Consider the following 22,926-nt stretch of genomic DNA (forward strand, 5'->3'; position numbering starts at 1 on the left):
GATTGTGGTGTATGATCTTTTTTATGTGTTGTTGGATTCACTTTGCTAATATTTTGTTGAGAATTTTTGCATCTATATTCATCAAAGATATTGGCCTGTAATTTTCTCTTTCGGTGGTGTCTTTGTCTGGTTTTAGTAGCAGGTATGCCTCTAGCTGAGGAGTTCGACACAGGGTAAAATCCTCTTCCTTAAATAGCTAGGTAGGACACACACCCCTCTGCGTTCACAGTTAATAAATAATCACAAAAATGTGTTCAGATTGGCAAAGGAACAAAATTTTCAGGTGAAGAGGGAGAATTCTGGGATCTCTGAAATTTAGGAAGATTAGATATAAAATAATTCAGGAAGTAGAGTGAGCTTGATTAAATCATTAACCCCAAGCCAAGATAAGCTCAAGGTAGCCCTGGGCACTGTGGCACACAAACGTGGCTTGAGTTCTTATCCATCAGTTATTAGATGGGTGCCACTCCAGCAGGTAAATTTCCCTTAGGCTCAGTTTCTTTCTCTGAAGAATGGGAACAATATTCCTCTCACAGGATTGTGATTGAGGATTCAGCAAAATTATGCTTTAAGAAAGTGCTTTGTAAGAACACGAGCTGCTAGGTTATTATTATTTTTTTTGGTTACTGTTATCTAGTGGAGAATTTAGTTGTGTATGTCCCTATATAACATCCCTCTTGATTTGAAATCTCAATTCTGTGCAGTCAGTTGCTCTCCCTAGAGAAGGTTGAAAGAAGACATATTGCTTTCAATGTCTAGGCTCCCTTATAACTATGAGTAAGACACAAATAAAACTATTGAAATTTAATATCACCCTGCTTCCTTTGTGGTCTATAGCAGCGCTGTCCAATAGAAATGTAATGTCGGCCACGTGGGTAATTTTAAATTGTCTACGTTTGAAAAAGCAAAAAGAACAGATTAATTTAATTTTAATATGTCTTATTTAACTCACTGTATCCAAGATTTTGCAATTCTAACATGGAATCAATATAAAAATTATGAATGAAATACATTACCTATTTTTTTCATACTAAGTCTTCAAATTTCAATACTCTTACAGCACATCTCAATTCAGATGAATCACATTTCAGGTGCTCCATAATCACATGTGGCCAGTGTCTCTACCGTATTAGATAGTACAGGGCCATAGGGAGTGTGGTAAGTTGGATAATGGACCCACAAATATATCCATATCCTAATCCTCAGGACCTGTGAATGGCACCTTATAAGGCAAAAGGGGGTTTGCAGCTGTGATTAGATTGTGTGCTAAGATTTTGAGATGGGGAGATTGTCCTGGATTACCTGGGAGGAACTGTTGGGACCACAGTGTCCTTATTAGAGGGAGGCAGGAGGGTCAGTCAGAGGAGAAGGCAATGAGAGGGTGGATGTAGAGACTAGAGAGATGTGCTTTGAAGATGCAGGAAGGGCCAGCAGCCAAGGAATACAGACAGGCAGCCACTAACAGCTGAAAAAGGCAAGGAAACAGATCCTCTCCTCAAAGAGGTCAGAAGGAGGCAACCCTGATGACACCTTGACTTTAGGTGGAACTGATTTCAGACGTCTGACCTCCAGAAATGTAAGAGAAATAAATTTGTGTTGTTGGAGGCCACGGGTCACATTTGTTACAGCAGCCATAGGAAGCTAATTCATTAGGAATACTCTAATGTTAGTTCCCAGACTCTTTGGAGGAGACGTTCCCCTGGCTACATCATCTTAGACAATTTCAGTTGGCTTCCCTGCAGCCTGCCCGGTGTACCCATTTCTAGGGTTGCTGTGTGGGACTGCCATCCGCCCCGAGCACTGGGGGCTGTTTCTTACTCTGACTCAGTTGCAATCTTTGATAGCAAAACTCAGCTGGGAGAGAAAGGGTAAGGTACACAGGAGAAAAACAAAAGTTTACCAAGAATTATTGGCTCTCTTTACTATCTGCTCAATGTTGTCAATCTAAAAATGTGCTGAAAATAATGTCTCTTAATTTAAAACGATGTACTGCCGTGTGGGTTTGATAGGGATAAAGTTTTGTTCTTGTACCTTTATCTAGGGAAGTTTGTGACCGTGTGATTAGGCCAGTAATCCTCCAGGTTTAGCATGCCTGAGAATCACCTGCAGGGCCTGATGCAACACAGATGGCCGGGTCCTACTGCCAGAGTTTCTAACTTAGTAGATGGGGCCCCAAATTTGCATTTCTAAGGAGTTTCAGGTGATGCCAATGCAGCAGGCAGGCAGGTGGGCAGGTGAGCAGATAGGTATTGGGAGAGACCCTGCGAATACGTGGCGTGAAGGCGGGACTTCCGGGCCTCGCCTCCACGGGGAGGGTGTAGCCCCATTGCTAAGAAGACGCCCGGCCGGCTTTCCTCACCCCACCAGAGCACACACAGAATCTTCTTCCAAGGTAAGCTCCGCAGTCGTTGCTAAGAAAATGCAGAGTCGCCCCAGTCCCCTTGCTTAGCTCTGTTTTGTGTCTCCCACCCTGCGGTCTAAAGTAGATGGCACTCCCGAGATACCCAAGCCTCGGCTAAAAATATCTCCTTTGCCACAGGCCAGTTGACTTCTCAGATTTCCCAGCTGAAGAGAATCCCCCTCGCCCCCGGACCTGGGGTTGCCCTGTGGAAAGTCTATAAGCAGAAAATACCAGGTTAAAAAAAGCTCGGGGGAGGCCCCTGAAAGCTCTCACACCCAGCTGCCTACTTGGGGTGGCCAATTGTGGCCACGGGGGCAGAGGTGGGAGACTCACGCCGGGAGCGGCGGTGTTTGTCCGGTTTCATTCTGTAGAAGAGTTCTGCCAAACTTTAGAGACCAGCTCCCTCGCTCCCCCTGGTCTTTATGGTTTTTTAATGTAAATTCTAGACTTGGTAACTCTAGTCCTAAACCTGGCCTATCCTGATTTTTATTCTGCCTTTTTCTGAATAACATTACAGCTGAGCTCCCCAACCTTCCCGAAATTAAAGCAGAGATGAGCCTTTCTGAAGGTGTCCTTGGTGACATCTTGGAAGGAGCGGACTGGTATATGCGCCCAGTTCCGAGGTCTGGGTTCCTGGGGACAACTCCAGCTTGCCTAATAACTCCCTGCCCATGGCACAAACAGTGTTTTTTGTTTGATTTGTTTTCTTTTTCTTTTTTAATTGAAGTACAGTTGATTTACAATGTTGTGTTAGTTTCAGGTGTACAGCAATGTGATTCAGTTTTACATACATACATATATATTTTTTCAGATTCTTTTCCCTTATAGGTTATTACAAAATATTGAGTATAGTTCCCTGTGCTATACAGTAGGTCCTTGTTGGTTATCTGTTTTATATACAGTAGTGTGTATATGTTAATCACAAACTCCTAATTATCCCTCCCCACTCCTTTAGTAACCATGTTTGTTTTCTATGTTTGTGAGTCTATTTCTATTTTGTAAATAAGTTCATTTGTATCATTTTTTAGATTCCACATACGATATCGTATGATATTTGTTTTCCTCTGTCTGGCTTACTTCACTTAGTATGATAATATCAAGGTCCATCCATGTTGTTGCAAATGGCATTATTTCATTCTTTTTATGGCTGAGTAATATTCCATTGTATATATGTACCATATATTCTTTATCCATTCATCTTTCAGTGGGCATTTAGGCTGCTTCCGTGTCTTGGCTATTGTGAATAGTGCTGCAATGACATTGAACACCAACAGTTTTGTTTGTAGTGTTTTAACTTTACCTCTGTCAGCTGAATGTCAATGAGAGGAACAAAAATGCTCTCTGGATAAGAAATATATACTCCTAACTAGCAGTATTCTCCAATCATTCTGTGTCAGAAATTCCTACAAGCTGACGACTCTCTCCCCTGCTTCCTTAAAGAAAGCTTTCCCGACAGGTGAGACATATCTTCTCTCCAGAAAAATTATTTATTCTCCCTATGGGAAGTAAACAAAACCCATAGGATAACTATTTTAATTTTTTAAAATAATTAAAACAAACTTTTAACTTATTATTTTTTTAATTTGTAAAAGTGTTTCTTTTTTTCTTTTAAAATGTTTGTTGTTTCTCCACTCACATTTCTCCAAGACCCAGGGAAAATATAACAAATTAACTTGGCCTTTTCCCCTTAATAGGCCTTGTTTCCCCAAGACAAAGGGAAAATGCAACAAATTATCCAACTTGGCCTTTTCTGCATGCTCTGTTGTGAGGCGGGGAAGTAGGTCAACTCTGATGGGAAGTAATGAGTGCAGAGCTTCTGCGATGGTCTGGCTGCCTTAGCATAAAACATTAAACACACACGACACACATCCTCACAAGCTAGTGACTTTAAAGTAGTTGAGGGCTTCCCTGGTGCCGCAGTGGTTGAGAGTCCGCCTGCCGATGCAGGGGACACGGGTTCGTGCCCCGCTCCGGGAAGATCCCACATGCCGTGGAGCGGCTGGGCCCGTGAGCCATGGCCGCTGAGCCTGCGCGTCCAGAGCCTGTGCTCCGCAACGGGAAAGGCCACAACGGTGAGAGGCCCACATACCGCAGAAAAAAAAAAAAAAAAAAAAATTAAAAAAAGTAGCTGAGAAGGCTGCAAGAGCTAGATCTTGTCATTTTATTCCTCTTTTATATGTGTTAAAAGTGAGAAAAGAGTGAAAAAAGAATAACATTGATTGCTTTCTATAGACCTCAAACCTTTGCATGGATTCTCCTTTTCCTCCCCCTTTGCTGAGCAACTGAGCCCGGAATCTGGTCGGGGAGCAGAGCAAGGTGCCTCCGAGGTGCCCTGACGGGTAGTGCAGTGGCTTAGAACCCAAATGTTGAGGACAGCATCGCCGTGGAGGGGTGGCCTGTGGGACGTATAGGAGCCCAGGTTGGATGAAGAGGGTGGGAGGGAGTTCGGCTTAAGGCGGAGGGTCAGAGCTGAGCAGGATGAGGAAGGCGTGGACACGGGGCAGCCAGCGGGGAATGTTGGAGCGCTGGGCAGGGTGAGCGTGGCACCTCCGCAGGTGATGTGGTCGGGATAGTGGGAGAGTCCTTACAGACTGGGAGACTGATCAAATAAGCTGAGAACAAGCCAGGTTTTCTGTTGTTGGAAAAAGGAGTTAAAATATAGAAAGGCAGAAAACTAGATTTATAACCCTAATGGGATTGGAATTAGAGATGCGGGTATAAATGTATATGTTTCAACATAAAGGTAGATGTAGAAATAAATATAGATGTGAGCGTCTATATGTATGTGTGTGCACACCTGAGGGCACACACTGTATAAATACATTTTCCCCTCCAGCTCTGTCTGCTGAGAGAGGCTAGGAACAGCCGCAAGCTAAGAGCCATGAGCACGCCCTGTGAGTTCCAAGGGACCTCCAGACCTTGGTTTCAGATACCATTTTCTGCAAAAAGAAACCAGGCTCCTTGGAGAAATGGCTAATTCCAAGGGCGAGACAAGAAAAGTACAAGATGAGTCCAAAACATCTTGTTCCAGAAAGCAAGAAAGTGCTCAAAGAAGGATGTGGGCAAGTTCAAAGGACACAGAAGCCAGCTTGAATTGGCTCCCACTGGCCAAATGGAGGGCAATTTGAGCATCAAAAATGGGCCCGTGAGCCATGGCCACTGAGCCTGCGCGTCCAGAGCCTGTGCTCCGCGACGGGAGAGGCCACAACAGTGAGAGGCCCACATACCGCAAAAATAAATAAAATAAAATAAAAAATAATAATGATAGTACACGTAATAAAGTATTGAATAAAATAGGAAACCAAGAGCCCAGGCATATGTCAATAAAAGATAAACTGAAAGTTTGAAGGGCTGGGATATTTATATTATTTCAATATTCCACTACAAAATACTTACTGATTACATGGGAGGCGTGGCATACACCATGCGGCAACCATGTGGTTGATGGGATTATCATCAGGAAAGGGACAAGTTGATAGGGTGCAATGAGAAGCGTGTAGTATCACTTTTGTGATATTTCTGCTAAAGATGTAATTTAATCCTAAACTACTACTAAGGAACATTCTACACAATACCTGGCCTGTAATTTACAAAAGTGTCAAAGTCATGGAAGTGGAAGAAGACTGAAGGAGACTAAAGAGACATGAAAATTAGGTGTAATACATGATTCTAAGTTAGACCTTTTTGGTTTAAGGGGTATTATTGGGACTTGGCAAGACTGGAATGGGTTCTGAGATTCAGATGGTAGCAGTGTATCAATGGAATTTCCTCTGGTTATGTAGGAGAATGTCCTTGCTTGTAGGAGTAACATATCCTAGAGGGATAGGGCAACCAGTTAGCAACTTAGTGTCAAATGGTTCAGAAAAAAAGCTCTTTGTATTTACTGTGCTTCCAACTTTTCTGTAAATATGTGGTTGCTTCAAATTTTTAGAAAAGGGAAAAACAGTAAATGCTGATAATTTCAGGAGATTTTTTTTTATGTTTTTGTATCTACACTAACAAAGTTTATTTGTAATAGCTGATCTTTTGGCAACCTTTTTTTTTGAAAGCAGTAAACAATTAGTATACTGTTAATACACAATTTATTCTTATACTTCCAAAAGGAGAATTCTCTAACTTCTACCATTGAAAACAGGATTATTTATAATCATGTAATTCACAGCTGTGATTCTTCATTGCATTTTCTTTGGAAAGGATAAAAGGCAGTACATCAAGATTAGGTACTTCAAGATTAGGTACTTTATTAAACATTTAATGACATCTTTTCATTAGTTTAGCCTTTTTAAATTTCAAACCAGAGGTTTGCCTTTTCATAGGCAAATTAGATATATCCATAATATTGTACATATTTTAAAACATTTATCATTTATATGTTTGCTTTCGTTTCAAAGTGCAGACAACTTTAGCACTGGAAAGAAAGTCAAGAGAATTGACAGATGTTATTCTTTGTGAAATACTGCATCGTGATTTTTAAAATGCTTTATTAGTTGGGAATACTAACTGTGGAAAGATGTCAAAACAAAATTAAAAAAATATGATGGATGGACCAATGAGATCTGTACTCTCAAAGCCTTTTTTTTCATCATCTTCCTGCAATTTTAGGAAATGTTAAGTAATTCTTAATCTTTGGGACTCTCGTCATGACTATGAAACTTCTAGCACAGTTTATAATGTATGTATTAACATATTAAAAACATTGGGAACCATCAGTGGAAAGAAGCTGGGAAGGTACATTATTATGGCTGAAATCATAATTCTAGTAATTCAGTTTTGAGTGCCTATATGTAAACATTCATTAACTTCTCTTGTCATTGAAATATTTTCAGTATTAGACTGCTCCCTCTTGTAGTTAAGTTGAGCATGTTGAGTTTTTTTTTTCCTGAGGTATAATTGATGTACAATATTATATAGGTTACAAGTGTACCATATAGTGATTCACGATTTTAAAGTTTATACTCCACTTATAGTTATTACAATATTTGCTATGTTCCCTGTGTTGTACAGTATATCCTTGTAGCTTGTTTTATACATAATAGTTTGTACCTCTTAATTCCCTACCCCTATACTGCCCCTTCTCTCTTCCCTTTCCCCACTGTTAACCACTAATTTGTGCTCCATATCTGTAAGTTTGCTTCTTTTTTGTTATATTCACTAGTTTGTTGTACCTTTTAGATTCCACATATAAGTGATAACATACGACGTTTGTCTTTCTCTCTGACTCATTTCACTTAGCATAATACCCTCCAGTTCCATCCATGTTGTTGCAAATGGCATTATTTCATTCTGTTTTATGGCTGAGTAGTATTCCATTGTATATATGTACCACAGTTCCAGTTTTAGTTTTGGAGAAACCTTTTAGTTATGGAGAAACCTTCATACTGTTCTCCACAGTGGCTGCACCAGTTTACATTCCCATCAATAGTGTAGGAGGGTCCTCTTTTCTCCACATCCTTGCCAACATTTGTTACTTTTGATGATAGCCATTCTGACAGGCGTGAGATGATATCTCATTGTGGTTTTGATTTGCATTTCCCCGATGATCAACGATGTGGAGCATCTTTTCATGTGCCTCTTGGCCATCTGCATGTCCTCTTTGGAAATTTGTCTATTCAGGTCTTCTCATTTTTTAATCGGGTTGTTTGTTTTTTTGATGTTGAGCTATATGAGCTGTTTATATATTTTGGATAGTAACCCCTTATCGGTCATGTCATTTGCAAAGAACATGTTAAGTTTTAACAAAAAAAGGTAGAAGTGGGTTTTGGATGTTCATTTTTTGCATTACCCCCAATTCTTTACCTGGTGCTTACTCTATATAGCACTCATCGCAATTGGAACTGAGTGAACATTTGTATAGCTATTTAGTTGGTTTCTTCTCTGGTAAATTGTGTGTTCCATGAGGATGGGAACTATTTACTTGCCCATTTCTCTACCTTCACCTCTTAGCACAACTTGGCAGATCACTTTCTCATGTGTTGTTAATTTTTTTTTATTGTGAGCTCATTTGGGGGGTGGGGAAGGGTTATATGGATATGCAGAGCGGTTTTGGTTTGCTTCTGACGGGCACCTAGTGGAATCACCAGTCTGGGATTTATTTTTATATCAGTTTCACAGCTTGAGAATTCTACACCTTGACTATAGTATAAATTGGGTGCCCAGGCCTGCTCATGAGACAGGCTTGGAATTTTTTATTTTTCATAAGAGCTTTTAATTTTTTTCACTTTTACAGATGCATTTCTTAGTCCTTTCCTTGGGCTATTTAAGAGGAACATTTTCTAATCCCCCTGTCACTGAGAATGTGATCCTCTGAGCACCCTGGCTTGATTCAAGGCTCTCAGCTCCAACTCTCAGCCTAGAGCTTTTCTCAGGTTCCTTCCTTGGCATTGAAACCCAAGACCCACGGTAGTTGGGCCTATTTTGGGGTCCAGTAACCCGTTCCTCCCCTCACCCCCAATTGCCAGGACTCTCAGTGTCAATTTTCACACTTCCTGCTCTGGATTTCAGCTTCCCTGCCTTTTCCTGCCCCTAAAGATTTCTCTCTCTCTTGTGAATGCAGCTATATAGTTAAATTGACCTAAACAATAGTTGAAGAAACCACATGTGGTTAGATTTGGAAAAGAGAACATGTCAGGAGGGGAGGGAAGTGACAGTTGCTAGGATCCCACACTCCTGGCTCCGCTTTTGTACTTTGTAGATACCCAGAAAGCATCCTAAGCGAGAGAGACTACCTTCCTGGCCTTGGGGTGGTAATGGCAGTTGCAATCTCCTGGACTGTGTATAAAATTATTGGGAGGTATTCTATATTTAATAGGACTCTATTGGTTATAAGTTATAGAAAACTTAGAACTGGCTAAACCAAAGGGGGCGGGGTTATCTTAGGTTTTCTTCCTGTTTCACAGATGCTAAGGGCAGGAAAGCAGGCCAGAATGACGAATTAGAGGCTGGTGGGATCTGATGAAAGAGAACATGCTCAACTGTGGGTATTCAGTGTCCACAGATAACATACAATGTGCTTCTGGATCAGGACCTTGTGAAACCCTTCACTGGGTAAGGTTGATGGAATCATTTCTCCTCTCCTACCATCTTTCACATTTTTTGAGGACTCTGATTCCCTCCTTGTCCCTCCCTCGCTAGGAATGGTTGTTTCCTCATACTAGAGTCTATATTACTAATTATAAAGATATTTTCTTTTCTAGGCTGTTTCTGTCTCTGTTTGTTCCCTCCTCCTCTAGGGACACCTTGCTGAGTTTGAAAGGCTTCAACCCATTTCTGAGTTTGGTTATTTTCCATTTGGATTCCATGCAGGTCCAGTACTCCTTGCTGAGCTTTGCTTTCAGTCCCTCTTTGCATTCTGGCCATCAATGTTTTTCTAACTGACTCATATAATCTTCCTCTGCAAGGGCTCCCATGGCCAGAAATATGAAATCAGTGGATCCTGGGTCTACCAAAACCTTCTATGTTCAAATAACCTGTCTACCCTTATCCTCCTGAGTTGGTTAATTTCTATCTAAAAGGTATTCTTCTATCAGGTCTTCATCTAACCTAGGCTTGGATTCAACCTGTTATGGACTGCCCAGCTCCCTTTTAACATAGTTCATCTTTTCCAGATCTTACCCTGTCCAGTATATCTAGATTTTCAATAGCAGCTTAACATAGCTGTCCAGTCTTGAAGGCATGGTTCCCTAATTATTCTTGTAATGAACTGTCTGTCTATCTGCAGCTTTAAGAAGCTTTCAGTAATTTCACTGGCTCTTGCCCCCTTGGGCGCAGTCAATTCATTCTTTGAGAGCTTGCCCTTCCTCCTCTGTTTGGTTTCTTTGGGTTCCCCCCATACATTATCATCTAGTAACTGCCAAGAACATCTCCCCTTTCTAATGGTCTAAAAGTATTAGACCTGGGTATGACTCTTCGCCTTTCTATATCTGTCTAGACCTTCAGAGTCACATTTTCTCCTTACTACCTGCACAGCCTATCAGCTCAAAGCTCAGCCTTTCTCTTAAGGAACTCTGTCTCTTTCTTCAGATTCATCAATTTGTTGGTCTGAAGATAAGACTGATGTGTTTTTCAAACCATTCCACATCGCCTTTGACATCCTGAGTTAAACCACTTCTGTAAAGACAGAACATTCAATTGCACAGGCCTTTTGAATTGCTTTTTTAGCTTTGAATTTGCAGAAGTTTTGTTGAGTTGTGTTCTTACTTCACCCCAAGAAGATGGAGTGCACAAAGGTAAAGGCTTGAATTCTTTTTTGTTTGTTTTGCAGCAAAACCAACCACCTTTCTCTGACCGAATCCATGAATTAGGTCTCTAAAATCTACAACCAGCATCAGAGGTTATTTAATTAACAAATTTAGAGGGAATTGGGACCATGTGATGGAGGACCACCAACACCTGTGAACAAGCCCCATGCATCTGAGGTGTTGGTACCTCCACTTGCTGATTTCTTTCCATCGGCCTGAGTGCAACTTATAACAACATAATAGGGCATGGAATTTGAGGCAGCCTTTCTTCAATACCTTTTCTAAGATGGCACAAATAATCAAAACTAGTTCACATCTACTCCTGGAGAGCTCATGGATCTCAGCTGTTTTGTAGTTTCCAGGCAGCCCATTTTGTTCTGCTCACCTCCAGGAACTACAAAAGTTTGGTACCTCAGCCTTACCTGAATCACTGGGCCAAGCAACACATGTGTAGTTTGGGGCAGAGGCCACAGAGATTGCCCAAAGTCAAAAATCTACATGGGCCACGCTTGGTACAGGTCCACGAAAGCTTAAAGCCCCATGTCCTGCCTGCCCAGGAAATAATCACTCCATGTGTATATTTTTCTCCCCAAATACCACTCCTTACTCTTCCTCAAGATTCCTGGTTCAATGTAGTAGGTGTTAGGTTTTGAAAGACCTAATAAATTATGCCTCTTTGATGTTGATTGATTGATATTGAATTGATACTGAATTGATAGATATTGATATTGATATTGATTGATATTGATAAAGAACTCTGGGTTCTTTTACGTGCCAGGTAGGGTGACAGTCACAGTTAAAAGACATAGTTTTTAAAAAAATTTATTTTATTGAAGTATAGTTGATTTACAGTGTTGCGTTAATTTCTGCTGTGGAGCAAAGTGATTCAGTTATACACATATATACATTCTTTCTTTCCCATTATGGTTTATCCCAGGATATTGATATAGTTCCCTGTGCTACAGAGTAAGACCTTGTTGTTTATCTATTCTATATGTAATAGTTTGCCAAACTCCCACCCATCCATCCCCCACCCCCTCCCCCTTAGCAACCACAAGTCTTTTCTTTATGTGTGTGGGTCTGTTTCTGTTTCATTGATAAGTTCATTTGTGCCATATTTTAGGTTCCCCATATAAGTGATATCATATCGTATTTGTCTTTCTCTTTTTGACTCACTTCACTTAGTATGATAATATCTAGATCCATCCATGTTGCTACAAATGGCAGTATTTCATTCTTTTTTACTGCTGACTAGTATTCCATTATCTATATGTACCACATCTTCTTTATCCATTCATCTGACATTTAGGTTGTTTCTATGTCTTGGCTATTGTGAATAGTGCTGCTATGAACATAGGGGTGCATGTATCTTTTTGAATTATAGTTTTTAAAAGACGTAGTGTTTGATCTCAAAAAATGTACCATCTTTTTGTGAAGAAAAGGCATCACTCTTAGTCTTCACTTAAAGACCTAATGTAAGTTCATACCTATAGAACATAGGAATAGTTTGCTGACTTAGGAATGGGTCTTGCATCCAGAGCTTAGAGATGACGGTGCAGTCTGTGTTCAATAGATGGTTGCTGAATGGCCCGGGTGCTTCTCAGCAAGAAAAGGTCCTACCCTCAGGGACATGTGGAAATAACAGCGGACCTATTGTTGGTTAGAGTGCCTGGGCATGGGGACAGTTACTGCTGGCCTTAGGTGTAGCAAAGGTCCTGCAGTATGTGACAGGGTCCTATCAGTGAAAAACTGTCCTGCTCCAAACGTCAGTGACATTGCTTCCCCTTGGCCTCCCTCCACCTTCAACCAACATACACATACTTTGAGACCCATGGGAATGAATGCACAAGAAATACTATTGTTTTATCTTGGGGCAAAAGTCAAAATTTGTATTTCATTTGGAATGTAACAACGTGGATTGAGCTTGCCCTGGTTCCCTCTGCCCCGTGGTTGACTTGTAGTCCTTTCTGCATACCTGTGTTACTTACTGTCCTGTCACAGGGTCTTGAAGTTACCCATGAGATTGTATATGGTGGAAGTAAGCTGTTAACTCGCAGTGGGCAAGGACTGTCTTTCTCATCTCTCTATCCCTATAGCCCAGCTGTGCACAGAATAGGTGCTCAGTAAGCATGAGTGGAATAAGCCAAATTACTGAGATTCCTAACATGCAACATAGACATGTTTTGTAATGGAAACCTCAACACAGACTGTCCCTGTATTTTCCAACTAGAATATTCATTAAATACAGCAAAACGTGTGATGAATGTTAAGTTTGGAATCTATCCTTTTGCTCCAGGTATTTGGAAAGAAATTGCTGCTCCGTCTAACACATAAAATCCTTACTTGTACCTTTTTTTTTTTTTTTTTTTTTACTGCAGGATTCCTTTCAGCAGGTAGGTTCAGTAGGTTAACTGTTTTCAACATCTGTTTATGTTTTACTTTGCATTGAAATGCCTGAAGTGAATTGTTGTAGAGCATAAAATCCATTTTGTCTTGTATGCATTCCCTGATTGTTTTCAGCTGTAGAAAGTCAGTATTTCAGTTCTCTACTCTGCCAATCTGTTTCAATTTTTAAAAGTCACAACATTTCCATCATTACTGGATCAGTGAGTCAATTAGGTCTCTGATGTGCACAAATCCAACAGCTTCCTTAGTGCTACATGAAAAATAGGTTTAGCTTCCTTTGGAAATCTGTGCGCCTCCTCTGGATTATGCTACAGCTTCCTTAGAAACGAGGCAACTTAGGATGTGAAATTCAAAACATTTTAATGAGTAAATGTTAAATATTTAATTTCCTGGGGGATGGAGAACCCAACCCTTCTTTTTTCCCCCTGTAGTCTCCATTGTTTCCCAAAAGACATACTGAAAAGAAGGACCTTTAAGACTCTCCAATATATGCAGAAAGAGTTCTGTTATTGTATCTGCTTAGAAGGAATCTTTTATTGCTTCAAGATTTGTGTCTGCTGTAAAATGATAACATTGACATATTTGAGATTGGGGGCAAAGTCATCTCAGAAAAGGACATAGGGTCTTATTTATCTACCTTGTCTAGGTGGGGAGTTGCCTGCTGTTTCTTTCCAAGATCATCTTCAGTAACTGCCACAGGAATGTGACCCTCCCACCTGGCTCTGAAGAAAATGGGGTTTACCTTAAAAGGTTCTCCTGTTGCCTTTAAAGATGTCGCCTCATTTGAACAAAGATTATAACTTTCCTCCAGGGAGACTGAATTGAGCAAATTCCACGCTGTGTGCTCAAGAGAGAGAGCGACTCTTACAACTTTCTGAAGTTGATAGAAGCATTGTTATCATATTTTTCTTACTTCTGCTTGGCCAATTTCATTTTATCGTTGGAATATTTGTGGTTGGAGCAAGGCGTTTATTTTTTATCCCTTATTTGCAGATATGAAGATACGGTCAGGACCGGGTGATAACTTTATAAGGTCCCCTGGATTTTCAGTAGTGCAGACAATATTGTAGAAACTGCTTCTGAAACATTCCAGTCTTTTCTCTCATGTTTCAGACTGCGACTAAACAATACTACCCTCAAAACCAACGCCGAATTGATATGCTGCCTGGATATTGGACTATTATTACCAGGTCTTCTTGACAGGAAAAATATTTTGTCGGTATTTAGTCTCCGTATTGAACAACAATTCTGGGATATGTGAATAGGAATCTTGAGGGAGGACTGTCTGATGCTGTTGTTATTACGTTAATTTTCAAAGGAGAAAATGTGGGCAGGATTGGCTTGCAGAGACGTGTTCTGCTGTGAATTGAGTAATTTCATTTTGAAAGAGTGCATGAGTTCTTTGGACTTTGTATGCTTCAATTAAATGCCGGAAAATGGGATGAAAAGACGTACTGAAAACCAGATGCTTGTTCTTCTATGCCTCTTGGGACATTAAAAACAAACATCACAACAAAAGACATTTGGGATTGGCATAATTTACTGATGGATGATTTTGGAGGCATTTTGCTTCTTGGTAGAGTGGGAGCTAGTATGAGCGAGAACTGACAGATGCCTGGTTTGAGAAGTAGCTAAATCACTGATCTCTTACTCAGTAAATCTACTCTCAATCCATGTAAGGAATGGTTTCACAGTTTATTGAGAACAGAGAGGGAAGCATCTAACAATGGCAGGTTTTCCCCTTCTTAAATAAGGGGGTAACATTAGCTCGTTTTTCCTCAGCGGACAGAGAGAGGAGGTGGGTTGGAGAAGCTCCATCTCTAATACTGAAACAGCGATTCAGATCACATTTTGGACTGATGGTTGTGTGTTGTGTGCAGGACAATGTTCCAAGCTGATTACCTATCAGCCAGTAGAGTCTCAGTGTCTGCCTTTCTTCTGGAATGTACGGATATTAATACATGACAGTGTAACATCTCCGCAGAGCTTAGAGGGAGCTTCGGTGTGCTGTTCAGGCCACACCAGCTGGAGTGACCTTGTCCTCAAGGCAGGCTGTTGCATTGTGGCAACAGCAAAGTGCGAGGGCATTTGCAGTTCACTGCCTTCCTGCCTGAAGAGCTAGGGTGCTCAGTGAGCCTCAAGCCAATACATAATGTTGATTTTGGATGGATCTTTCTTAATTGTTTTTAACACTGTAAGCAAATCTTTTGTGGTACGACAGATGGTCACTGAATTTTGCCATCATTTTGCATACAATCCCATCCATTAAAATATGCACTCTCGGGCTTCCCTGGTGGCGCAGTGGTTGAATCCGCCTACCGATGCAGGGGACACGGGTTCGTGCCCCGGTCCGGGAAGATCCCACATGCCGTGGAGCGGCTGGGCCCGTGAGCCACGGCCGCTGAGCCTGCGCGTCCGGAGCCTGTGCTCCGCAACGGGAGAGGCCGCAACAGTGAGAGGCCCGCGTACCGCAAAAAAAAAAACCAAAAAACACTCTCATTAAGAATATTTTGGTATTTTGCCTTGATCATATCATAAACTTCAAAGCAATGAATAGAATTTTACTAACACATGGATTTGGACAACCTTTGGGTAGTAGTAATATTTGTGCACCTGAGGGTCACAGACTTAAGTGTTACCTAACCATCCTGTATTACCCAAGTCTACATAATTTCATAATTGTATTTAAGAATATAATCATTTTGGTATTTCAGAAAATCGATAGTATAGCGTCACATTATAAAGGTAGGATTACCCTTCACATTTCGAAATACTCTGTTGATCAGAACCAGTTTATATACTACTTAAAGTCTGCCTGATCTTTGGTTGTAATTTAAACCTATCCTATTTGAAATAAAAGTATCAATATATCTCTTATGACTGATGCTGTACCTTAAAAGTGGTAAGCTGATGTTAATCTCTTTGTCGATGGTATCATTAGGTGAATATTGTAACTTACAGAGCTCCTGCAGGCCAAAATGGCATATGTGTACCAAAACTTTGGAGTGGTCAAGGAATAGGAGTTTGTTGTTGTTGTTGTTAACTAGATTTTTGATATTATTAAATAAAAACTCGGACCTCCTTTCTATTTCAATCTTCACTGTTGAAAATGACGTTTCTTACACCGTCTTACAGTGCACTGAGCAAATCTTTGAAAACTGATGACTCGCATGTCATTCTCAGGGCAAAGTATTCTAAGCTATAGAAGTTGTCGAAGAGTCCACATTTTTTGGAATTCCATTTCATTCTCTGGCAGTAGTTTATAAATTCTTGATAATTTGCTTATTTTCTTATCATTTTCCACGTCTCCGAAAGACAGAGTAGAAAACTTCTGTAATTAAAGATTCCAGGTAATTAAGGTTTTATTAGATAATTAGGTGAAGGTTTTTAAGATAATGTTGAAAAGTGAGCTCTAGAAAGAAATTAATAAAAACCACAGAGAGGCCATTTCTAAGACGTAGTTCCCATTGTCGAGCTACAGTGAGCTGTCATCCTCCATTAGGCCATGTCTGACTTGGAAGGTGGATCAAAAGCCCCACAATGACTACGCTATGAGATCTGGTCCTTCATAGGTTTGGGGTCGTCCGGGGTCAGCCCTGCATGGCTCAGTGGGGGAAAGCTTAGTCTATCTTTGTAGACAGAGATGGAGAAGAGATGTGTTTCAGGAAGCTCTGAAAGCTATGGTCTAGAATTCAAGCCAAATTAAAAACCATGGGATCTCTAGTCACCTGCTGAGTTTCAGAAAAGGGAATCGCTTTAGATTCTGCCTTTTTTCTTCATTAACTTGAATTATTTTAATTAAATTACTCACAAAGAGCCTCAGATTCCTCTTCTGTAAATGGGTATGGTAATAGCAACCACTTAGTAGAGCTGTTGTGAGCATTTCCATATATAATGCATTTAGAGGAGTGCCTGGCTCATGGGAAGTGCTCAACGGGTGTTTGGCCATATTGTTATTGTTACTATTATTATTATGACTAATAATTATTCACACATGGAGAAGCATTCAATTCCTTGTATTTCTAAGACTCTTCTGACGATGGGAGGGCAGATTAGAAGAGTTTATTTATTATTTTAATATTTTTCTGGAGTGCCTACTACAAGCCAGGCCCTTTTAAAATACTGGGGTTACAATGAGAAGCAAAACCCAACATGGTCCCTGACCTCATGGAGCCTACAGCCTAGCAGGAATAACCAACATAATCTAATGATCATACAAATACATGTAAATCATAACTGGGATAAAGGGCCGAGAGACCGAACTAGCCATGGGTCATGAGTTGATGTTTAAGGGTGAATCCTGAGTGACTCCGGCAGGTGGGGGCTGGGCGGAGGCCATTCCAGGAAGAGAGTGATTATGAGGTACTGGGAAGAGCCAGGTGGCCGGTGTGGAGAGAGGAGGGTGGGCATGAGTGGTGTACAATGAGCCTGGTATAGATGGGGCACACCTAGAGGGTCTCCAGATCCTGCTACTCAAAGTATGGTCCTCACACCACCAGCGTCAGCATCAGCTGGGAGCTGGTAAGGAATGCAAAATCTCAAGCCCCATCCCACACCTATTGGATCAGATTCTCCCCACATGATTCACGTGCACATTGAAATTTGAGAAGCATTGTCTTCAACACCATGTTAGGGAAGTTGGTCTTTGTCTCTCAAGTCTCTGGAAGGTTTTAAGCGGGGAGGTGACACATCCCAATGAGCATCTTGAAAAGATCACTTGGGCTACAGTGTGGAGTTTGAAAGGGGACAAGTGAGGATATGGGGAAACCAGTTAGGAGATTGTTGAAGTAGGTGGAGAATGTGGGGTCTCTAAGGGGACTGGGAAGCGATTGCCCATGTTTCCACCAACTTTACTTTGTATTGTTTACTTCCTATTAATCCCTGTTTGAAAACATTTTGGCTATCACACTAGTGATTTGTACTTGCAAATTGCTAATTTGTAATTTATGAAGCTGTAAATTTTTATTCTGCACTTATCCTGATTGACGACATATAAAAGGCACTGAGCTTCTTATTAACAGGAGATCATCCACTGTGGCTGCAGTGAGTAAACAAACTTGATGATTACATTACTGAGCATGAAAAGCCTAGATGTATGTATGGTGTTTAAAGAGAACTTTTAATAGTTTTTTCCCTCCCTTCCATCAAAAGTAAGTATATCAAAAACCTATAACTTTTCTTGGGAAATTTTACTGGCCTTTAGTTGTGAGTTATTTATTTAATTGAGACAGTATACATCTATTCTGATCCTACTGTAAACCAGGAACTAAAATAAAAAGGGATAAAAATAATGGTCTGGGCTATTTGTTGAATGAATTAAACATGGATCTTTACCTCCTGAGATTATAGTGTAGTAATTTTAGTGTGTACATAATGACCATGATCCAAAGTAGAGAGTGATAAATGCCATAGTCCAGTTAAAATGCGTCAGCTGCAAGTGATAGAATATTCAGATTGAAAGTGATATAACAAGAAATAATTTATTCTTTTCCCCTATAAATGTAGCCTGAAAGTAAGCAGTTTAGGGCTGATGGGGCAACTTCACAAATCCATCAGGGATCCTGGTTCGTTCTTTCTTGCTACTCAGCCATCCTCTGCCTACAGCTTTCATCTCTGGGTCCAAGATAGTTGCTTGATCATCAGCTATTATATCTATATTCCAGCCAGCAGGGAGGGGGGACAATACTCCAGTCTTGGAGAATATTTCCTGGAAGTCATATTTACCATTTCCAAGTTCATCCCATGGTCAAGAACGTGGTCACATGGCCTCACACATCTCCAAAAGAGACTGGGAAATGCTTTCTTAATTCTAAGTGCTGTCTTTATTCTAAAATTTAGGGTTCTGTTTCGAAGATCAAAGGAAAGAATAGGTGCTGGGAGTCTGCCTCAGAGAGATTACTTCTGTCTGGGTAGTCAAGGAAGGCTTCCTGAATGAGAAGAAATATGAGTTACTTCTTTAAGGATTTGGATTTAAGCAGATGGATGTGGAAGAAATAGATAGTCTAGAACCATGATTTCCAAACTCTGTGCTGAAGTACCCCAAGACACTGCAGTGACTCACAGAGGCTGCTGGTTATTTTCAATTTTTGAGGGAAATCTAGTGATACTTGACATCTGTTGGTTACCGAATGAAATACTAGCTTGAGGTAGTTCACAGTTTCAACATTAGATTGTGCTATATTCCTTTTGATGTCACCCTATCTTCATAAAGCTGGGTTCTTGGTGGTTGCCGTGTAGAAAGTCATACCAGGCAAAAATCCACGTGGAACAGGCAATGAGTGGTGGTGGTTTCTAGTCTGATTCTGAGGTTTGAGGTGTTGTGCAGTGCCCAACAGATGCACATACCCCATTAGTGTAAGTAATTGTGGTTATTTAAGAATGACATGAAAATATTGGCTTGGCCAAAAAGTTTGTTCTGGTTTTTCCTTAAGATGTTATGGAAAAACCAGAATGAACTTTTTGACCAACCTAATATTTAAAACTTTTAACTTATGTGTAGTATTTTTTCAAATGGCTACTAAGTTTTAGGATATAAGTACTTATAAAATTGTTGGACCAGGCTAATAAATAAACAGAACTGTTAGGCATTTCTTTTGGCCTAGGACCACTGAAAAAATTACCTAGACACTGATGGTGCTGTGAACCCAGAATGTCTGGGGATCTCTGATCTATGGGGTTAATATAGTTTCATGTTCTTAACGTAGGTAGTGTTGAAAAGATTTTTCTGTAATAAAATTCATGACAATTTTCTTTCTGAAACACAACATTTTCTAACTGACTTCAAAGTTCATAATAGGAAATTTGAGCATGGAGTTGTACTAATAGTTCCAGTAAAAACTGATGTTATTAATTTTTAGTATATTTTCCCTGAAAGGAAATATTTTTACTATTTTACCAAATACATTTTCTCCTCCAAGTATTTTTAGCAAATTCAAGAATAGACTCTTTAAGGCATGTGTCATTAAAAAAAAAGGAGTTATTTACATAGTTATGTACAGAGAAATTTTTGTTTAGGTGATTGAATTCATTTCTTTATTCACAGATATTAATCCATTCCTGATGGTGTTCTAGGTGCTGGGCATACACTGATGAGAAAAGGGTAATATTTGCACACATATAGAGAGATACAACTGAATTAGTATTACTTATGCTATGATTATGTTTTTACAGAAGCAGGAATAAATTTGTACTTTCTAGCTTTATAATCTTATGAGTGTTTGTTGGTTCTTATAGTTTATAATGCATGTTGCAGTCCTATTTCAGTTTGAATATCCCTAAAACTCATGCTTTTTCCTTTCTTCTCCTAATGTAATATATTAAAAGTCTGGATAATTTTTTTGATTTTGAAGATTAATTTTATTTTTGACCCTTTTTGGAGTAACCATGTATTGGGTTAACAGCAATAATTAGGCAGTTTTATCTGTCAGTTTGCCACCTGTACAATTATATCAGGCTTCATTAAGGGCCCTAGTAAGAGATAACGTGATAAATTCTTAGGAGAATTTATAATTTGATTTGGTTATCATATTACATTTGTAGAATTTAAAATATCCATGCATGCAGGTATACAGTGATACTCTCTATCAGGTGCTGACAAACTTTTTCTGGAAAGGGTCAGATAGTAAATATTTTAGGCCTTGTGGGCCACATGGCTCTGTTGCAATTACTCAGTGCTGTTGCTGTAGCAGGAGAGCAGCTATAACAATATCTATATGAATGAACAGGGCTGTCTGCCAATAAAACTTTAGGGATAAAAACAGGCAGTGGCTGGGTTTGGCCCATGGGCTGTAGTTTGCTGACCCCCGCTCTCTATATTTAAAATGCACAATTTATCATGCAGGCAGGTCCACCTGATTGATTGGAAAATAGTTCTTACATAACCCAGCAATCAGAGTGAGAGCAATGTGTATAGTTCCCAGTCACTTACCCCACTTGGAATGAGGGGAGCTGTGGAGGGCGACAAGGCTGTTGTCGCTAAGAAGGTACTTGGTTCCTTCTGGGCTGAACGTCTGCTTTGTCCTAACCTGGTTGTTAGCAGCTCTTTTCATCTCTAATATCCCCAGTCAGATATTTCTTGTTCATTGGCTCTTTGGTGAGTCCTGACCCCGGCCTTGGGAGGGAATCTGCCATCTGAGGGATCCATGGGCAGGTATCTCCTTGTTCACAAGCAGTTTCTGTCATTTGCAGCTGTGGAAGTATTCCCAAGAATGTACCAAGTGTTAATGAAGTAAAAAGCTGCAGGAAGGTAGGACAGGATAAAGACAAATGTACCTGAAATATTAGCTGTGGTCTTCTTGACCTTTGAAATCCTCATAAAATGAACTTGAAACCCACTGTACCCCTGTGGCTGTCCAAAGCCCTCCCCAAGTCTCTGCCAATCCACTGGGTACATGGTTCTCATAATCAGCTCTGGTTCCAGGCTCTGAATCTCCTGAACGAGTTCAGTTTGGGGATCATTTTTCATGTTTCCTTTTTCTGTAATTCCATGATACACAGCCTCTTTCTCACTCTGGCTATAGTGTGGAGAACAAATCAGGGAGTGCAGGAATAGATGGAGGTAAACCAGACAGGGGGAGGCATTTGCAGGATTCCAGGTGAGACGTGATGGCCGTTGTTAGTCGGATGTAGAATCTGTGAGGCTGGAGAGTTTTGCTTTGCAGAGGGTTGTATCCAGGTGTCCAAACAGTGCCTGACACACAGTGGGTGCTCAATTATCTCTTCCAGAGATAGGGAACCATGGGAGATTACTAGATGTGGGGATGGAGATTATTTATTTGGCCAGACATGTGGGGTTTGAGGTACTTTTGCAGCATCCACTGGGGAGATGTCAAATGGCCAGTTGGATACAAAGGTCTGGAGTGCAGAGGAAAACTCTGTGCTGCTATTTAAAGATGTAAGTCAATTGGTGCTATTTGTGTGGGTGGCATTGCCTGGAGAAAGCGGATGGGAGAAAAAAGTTTATAGAAAGAGAAGGAGTGACCAGTGAGGGAGCAGAAAGAGAAGGCAAAGGAGGAAAGTGCTTGAAGAAGATGGGAGTGGCTAACTGAGAATTTGATCTGTCAAATGATACTGAGTTGTCATTACAAGGATGATTGAAAAATATCATTTCAGTAGAGCAACATGGAGGTCAATGGTGACCGTAGCAAAGGCTCTTTTGGTGCAGTGACAGAAGTGGATGCCAAACTGTAGTGGTCACAAGAGTAGGCAGTAAGTGAGGAAACTTGGACGATAAATATTCAGAACTGTGAGATCATTTTGGATGAGAAAGAAGGAGAGAGATAGGACTGTGCCTGAAGTGGGATATAGGCTTGAGAAGGGATTTAAAAAATAACCAGGAGAGACCTTAACATAGTAAAACGCTGACGGCAGTGATATAGGAGATAGAGGGAGGGGAAGAGGGGGGAGAGGGGGAAAGAGAGGTAAATTGAGATCGGATATATGATTCAATGCAGAATTAAGATGACAAATTCCTGAGAAGAGAGGAGGAGATGAAGTCTGTAGCAAATGTGGAAGGATTAGTCTTGAATAGGAAGAGTCTTAAATAGCATCTCTACAGGAGAGAAGGGTCTATAAATGAGCAGGTGTGTGTGCTGAAATTTAGATAGGTGAGGCAATTCCCATTTGATGGTTTTTATTCTCTCTGTAGGGTGGGAATAGGGGTGGATCCTCTTCTGAAAGTGAGGGCAGAAGAGTGGGAAAAGATAGTTTGAGGAGAATAGAAAAGACTTTAAATTAACAATCAAGTAGTCCTGTTGCGTGACTTTTTACAGCCACATTCAACTGTCCAAGTGTAGATACAGAGAGAGAAGATTGTTGGATTCATCTCATGTTGGCTTTTACAAGATAGGTGAGAAGAAAATCCAGAGGGGTAAGGGGGTTCAG

The 22,926-nt window shown here is 40.5% G+C and overlaps 1 protein-coding gene across 1 annotated transcript in view; it reads left to right on the forward strand.

Moving 5' to 3' along the window:
* The first annotated feature begins 2,321 nt into the window (after positions 1 to 2,321).
* CORIN (corin, serine peptidase) overlaps positions 2,322 to 22,926 on the forward strand; it is a 249,374-nt gene continuing 228,769 nt past the window's right edge. The window contains exon 1 of the mRNA XM_029234750.1: positions 2,322 to 2,392. The gene's annotated coding sequence lies outside the window, so the exon portion shown is untranslated. The remainder of the gene's footprint in view (positions 2,393 to 22,926) is intronic.

The sequence above is a fragment of the Monodon monoceros genome, unplaced genomic scaffold (genome assembly GCF_005190385.1).
Source record: "Monodon monoceros isolate NGI ecotype Baffin Bay Population unplaced genomic scaffold, NGI_Narwhal_1 Super_Scaffold_20, whole genome shotgun sequence".
Taxonomy (NCBI): domain Eukaryota; kingdom Metazoa; phylum Chordata; class Mammalia; order Artiodactyla; family Monodontidae; genus Monodon; species Monodon monoceros.